The sequence below is a fragment of the Pleurodeles waltl genome, chromosome 2_1 (genome assembly GCF_031143425.1).
Source record: "Pleurodeles waltl isolate 20211129_DDA chromosome 2_1, aPleWal1.hap1.20221129, whole genome shotgun sequence".
NCBI classification, from domain to species: domain Eukaryota; kingdom Metazoa; phylum Chordata; class Amphibia; order Caudata; family Salamandridae; genus Pleurodeles; species Pleurodeles waltl.
In genome coordinates this window covers 706,887,110-706,893,151 of record NC_090438.1, presented here as the reverse complement: position 1 = coordinate 706,893,151, position 6,042 = coordinate 706,887,110, and positions in this window count along the sequence as shown.

Genomic DNA, 6,042 nt, shown 5'->3' with positions numbered 1-6,042 from the left:
GTCGTTTGTATTGAAAATCCCAATTCGCTAACACCTGTAAGCAACAGTTACAAATTCCATATTCACAGCCTATAGGTAATCCAGTTTAAAAAAATACAATGGATTCATTAGAGTTGTATGATCTGTGCTTCTTACACGTTTAAAATTCATACTCTCACCTTATTGCAGGACTGAAATAAAGCAGCTCAGAACTTTCCATATGTGTGGGCATTTTTGTAAGGCCAGGTGACTTTTGACCGATTTAGTTCCTGTATCTTTAATTTCCTTTTTCAACCTATATTTAGCAGTAAAATACTGAACAAGTTTCAAAAAGGTAATCTCCTTTCATTTAAACAATTAGTACAGCCCAATTTTCACTGAGGTGATCTCATGACATCATGAGGGTTGACTTTCATTAAAGTTCTTCAGAGAAACCTAGCCTTGTTAGCTGGTGCTGACTTTGAATGCTGCAGAACAATCCAGATGTACAAAAATGCAACTCTCAATCAAGGGAACAATTAGCCACTGTCCACTGGCACTGAAGCCATATGTGAAAGACATGAATATTGTGGTAGCGCCCAAAAAACAAAGAACACTGCACAGGAGTGTCTTCAGTAAGCTTCATTGTTTTCCTTACATCTTTCATTTTTAATGAGCATCTTTGCCATCAGAACCCCATAGCCTGCGGGCCTATCCTGCAGGACTGCCAGCTACAAAGCATCAGATGCTCTTCCCTATTAAGATGGACCTTCTGACACTGGTGTTGTCTTTGTTTCACGCAACGTCATGCAAGACAAGACGTTCGAGAACAGCAAATATACATCCTCAATGTTCCAAGGCCCTGGTAGAAATCTCCTCACCAGTCAAAGACACCTTTTGTTTCACAAACATAAAACCTCGGCTGTGGGACTTCGTTTTCATAGAATAAAAAATACCAACTGGACCCCAACGGGCGATCCAGCTAGCATCAACACTTTAAGTGAAACTGAACGTTTGGCAAAATTTCCATGCCACACAGCGAGGAACTTTAAATATGCCAGACTGGTCTCCGCTGCATCACATGCAAATGGGTCCTCTGCAGCCCCAGCTGCTTGTAATATGCTTCTCTGAGTTCTAAATGAGCTACTTTTCTCAATAGGATAATACTTTGTAAGTGAAGACTACTTACTTTTGACAATCAACAATGTCCATTTAGAATCCAATGTGTACCCAGATGGCCTTTAATTTTCATCACTTCGCACCTCTGGCAGTGGATCAAGGAATGTCAACAAATTATATGCTGTTCTTTGATACATATGAATATAAACATTAACGTATGTAAAAAGTCTTAAGAAGACATTTGACAGAACTCGCCGTTCCACACATTCCACATCTATTTCATATCCATACTTTCTTATGGTATATTATTTTAATCAATGAGTTTAAAAAAAATATATGTATATATACGTTGCTGCCACTTGATCACACAGAGGAGGAACTGGGCATTTTCCTTCCTCACACCAAGGGTCAAGGCACTGTAAACTTCTTGGCACCTTAATTTGAACATATAGAGCATGCTTCTATTCTCTCTGTCAGTAAATGTCTAGTCCTTCCTATGATATAAACTTGGGCGAAGTTTTTGCATGAAAACGTTCAGGGAGAGACTACTGATGATTCTTGTCTGTCCATGTGAAGCTGGATATCACGCTTGATGCCTGGGCTTTTTATTGAACTGATGGGAATGGGACAGAGGGGGACTAAAATAAACTGGCTTGAGGGTTTAGTTGCCAGAGATTCTGAGTACACTCAGTCTCTAAGAAGCAGTTGTGTGTCATCAGCGTGGGAATACAATTTAAGGCCATATGTACAAATTCGCACCTCTAGAGGGCTCGTGTAGGCCATCAGAACCCCGTTCAGAGGGCCATGGCCAAGCAGGAGTTACTGAGCCCAATCTAGGTGGTTGAGGCCTTTTACTTCTGATGTCCCAGGACCCACCCAACTGTGAATCCCACTCAACTGGGTAAAGCGCCCCCTCCTGCACCTGACTGTCCGTTAGCTAGCATCGTTCGAACAGTCAAGGCTCCCTCGGAGGGAACTGTAGATACAGATCAGTGAGCACGACTCATAACTCAATGTTAAAGCAGCAGACACAATAAATCAACATCTCATCAAATACTTATTTTGTATTTCATTATTTTGTTTAAAAGAAGAATTTTAATTCTAATTCCACACATGCAAAGGCAAAGAACACTCAAAAAGCAATAACACTGGTCCCCCTTGAGGTGGACACACTAGTTGTCAGGCCACTATCCGAGCTACTAACGCCTCTGTAACAAGTGTTCTATTATTACCCATTCACATGCAGCAACATCTAGGGAATGGAAACTACTAGGCTTGTTCACAGGGTATCCCGCTCTCAGACTCAGTCAATAGGATGTAGTCACTTAGTGTCAAGTAGGGTTCTAAAAACTAAATGAGATATATCCCCCAGGGCTCTGTAGACCAAGTTCCCAGCTTACCTGGTGGCATGACATCTGTCAGCAGTGCAGTGTGGTCCTTGCCCAGATCAGCAAAGTTGGGCTGCTCGTGTTCACCTCCTGGCTCCTGGAGATCGGAGTTGCATGGCTCCAGCCACGCGTGGTAAGTCGTTTCTCTCTTTTGTAGTCTCCTTGCTCTGGCGGGGCTCTGATGACGTCTTTTCTGTCCTTGGACATCCTTGGGCATGAATCTCCCCACGTCTTGGTCATAGCACCACTTGCGCGTCAGGGGCAATGGCCCGAACCTCTGGCCTCAGCGCTTCAAGTGACCCCTCCTGGCATACGGGGTCACTCCAATGAACATCCCTTATTGGGTCTCGCTGGCCTCAGGATGCCTCTCCCGCAGGCCCTCCTGGGATATGGCGTCACTGCAAATATTCTACACACAAACTACGGCCTGATCAATGCGGCCTGGACAGTTCCCAGGCACACGGTGTAACTGAGAGAACAGGGCACGATCTGTTTCTACCAGAACTTCCCAGAGGGGTTAAACCACTTCTACCTACAGGATCTATGAGGTGCTGCTACCTGTCCCAAAGGGTTAGGCCAACAGCTGCCACATGGTTTGGGACTTGACTCAGTTCCTCATAATCGGTGGTGCTGCCGCCCAAAACTGAGCAGGCTTTTTTTTTTTTTTTTGTGAGAGTCTCATCACAGCAGCACTTGACCTTGGTGCACGGTGGACCCTTCTGGCTTACAGGGTTACCAGACTCCCCATGCTGCACCCAAGCAATGGTCTTGTCAGTGTAGCACTAGACCTCAATGCATGGTGGAACCACCTGGCATACATGGATGTCAAACTCACAATACTCTACATGGGTGACAGCCCGATCGGTGCAGCACTTATCCTTGGTGCACTATGGCACTTCCTGGCATATGGGGTCGCCATACTCGCAAAACTGCACATGGGAAGATGCCCGGATTAGTACGGCACTGCTCTTTACACCTTGCTCAGGAGGCTCTCATGCCTGGGCTTCAATCTGTATCTTGCTCCCTCCAACACGCTCCTCTCCCTCACGGGCACACTGGTCTTGGCGAGCAGGCAGGTACTGGTGTTCCAGATTCCAGGGCAGGTGGTCTTGGTTTCCCTGAGTGATGTTGCCTCTTGGTTGAGAAAGATCCTGATGTCATCTGTGGCGGTGATCAGTGCAGTGTCATTGCTGTGGTTGACTGGGAATCCAGGTTGTGAGGTCTAGAGAAGATGGCTTTGTTCTAGGTGTTTGTGGAGCTGTTGATTGAAGGCTTACTCGAGTACTTTGACAGGAGAGGGGAGCAGGGATATCTGTCTATAATTTTTGAGGTCACTGGAGTCGGCGGAGTGTTTCCTTACAAGGAGTCTGACCTCTGCATGCTTCCATCTGTCCTGGGAGGTTGCCAATGAAATGAAGATGTTGAGGATACTGGTTAGTTCTGTGCTTATGGTTTTGATTCCGAGGTTGAAGAGACGTGGGGGCAGGGGTTCGGTGGTTGTCCCTGAGTCATGATGGTTGCAGTAGACTGCGTGGTAATTGGAGACCAGGTGGTTATCCTGGTGCTGGTGATATCCGATTGTGGGAGGTGGTCAAGATTGGAAGTGGTCGGTTAGTGAGGGGGGTCAAATTGTTGTAGATAGTGGTGATCGTGCTGTGGAAGTAGTTTGAGAGGGTGTTGCAGAGCTCCTGAGATGGGTGGGTGGTGGTTTCTGTGGCTGTCGAGTTGGAGAATTCCTTGATGGTTTTGAAGAGTTCTTTACTGTGGTTGGCTTTGGTGTCAATGCGGGTGGTGATAGCTGCTTTCTTGGCTGCCTTGATGTGACAGTGGTAGTTGTAGAGGGCCGCCTTGTGCGCTGCTCTGTCAGAGGGGTCTTTGGTTATGCGCCTTGGATTTTTGGGTCATTGGCAGTTGCTTTTGGCCACTGAGCTCTTGTGTGTACCATCTTGCTTGCTTGGAGGTGTTGATTTTAGCTGGTTTCAGTTGGACCACTCTGTCAGCTCATTTGGTGATCCAGGTGGTGAAGTCCTGAATTACCTGGTTGAGGTCTGCAGTGGGCTCGGGTTGTGAGTTGCCTAGAGTCTGTGTTCATAGGGCATCACTTGCCTTGCCCCAGCTTCAGTGGGGGTGCTTGGAGATGGTCTGGGCACTGGAGATGGTGAAATGGACAATGTCATGGCCAGTCCAGGTGAGTTCCATGATGTGGGTGATTTTGTTTCCCTTGCTGGACGTGAAGATGGCGCCCATTGTGTGCCCTGCTTTGTGCGTGGGTTTGGTAACCAGCTGGGCAAGGTCTATGTTGAGGTTCTCCAGAAGGGAGGTGGAGGTGGAGTTGGGGTCGTTGAGGTGGAAATGGAGATTGTCGAGCAGGAGGAAGGAAAGGGAGTCTGGTGAGGTGGCAATGAGGTTAATGATGGCATCTCAGAAGGCAGGGCGTGGTCACAGGGGTCTGTACATTAGGGAGCCTCATATTGTGGTGCTGGCATCGGTCTGGAGTCAGAAGTTGAGGTGTTCCATGAAGGCCTTATCGTTGTCGTCGGTGATGGTGCATTGGATGGATTCCATGAATATGATAGCGATGCCACCGCCATGCTTGTTAATGCGGTCTCTGTATATCATCTTGTAGCCAGCAGGGGTGGCGGTGGGGATGTTGGGGTTTGAGGAAGTGGGTAAGTCATGTTTCGGGGATGAAAGCAATGTCCAGGTCGTAGATGGTGATGGTGTACCAGATTTTCTTGGCTTGCTTGCATAGGGAGCAGGTGTTGAGCAGGATGCACTGGAGATGTTTTAGGCTGGTCGTAGTCCTCTTTCAGGGTGCAGTGCGGGCATCAGTGTAGGTCAGTGGGTCCCATTTGCAGGTAAAGTGGCAGTGCTGTCAGCTGAAAGGTCCTTTAGGCGATTATGGGGAGGCCGTGAAGCAGCTGTTGTTGTTGGGTTCAATGTTCAGGACCTGAAGCTCCTTGGTGGTGTAGCAGAGGAATCACAAGGGATTCTTGGGCTGTCCAGGTAGGGACGGGCACATATGGACTTGCTTTGATGCACAAGTGGTGCGGCCGCACGGCGGCCTACTTTTTATTTCCTGGGGTGTGGGAGGGGCTTGGGTGGGAAGACATGCTGAAGAGAATGTGGTTAGAAGGCGGGAAGGCTGTGGAGCGGCTGGGGGGTTGTGACCGGCCCAAGGGGTCAGACTGCTGATTGGCTGTCTTCATCTTCTTGTGCTGCAAAGATGAAGAAAATAGATGAATACAAATAAAGGTTTGATATAATAATAACAAAAGCAATAATAATAATAGAACATCTGGAGCGCATAGCTTCCTCCAAACTAGGTGTCCCACAGTTAAACTTCAGGCTCCTATATGCCAAACACTCACTACCTTAGAAAATCAGTACTGTCTAAACAAGTAAGTCTTCAATCTCTTTCTGAAAAGGAGTTCTGAAGGGGCCTGTTGAACAGACACAGGCAGCAAGTTCCAGAGTTTTGAAACGCTGCATATACAGAGGGCCACTGTTTGACAGAACTTTATAACATTAGCATAATTCCTTAAATGAGATCCTCCTATTCACCGGGAGCCATTAT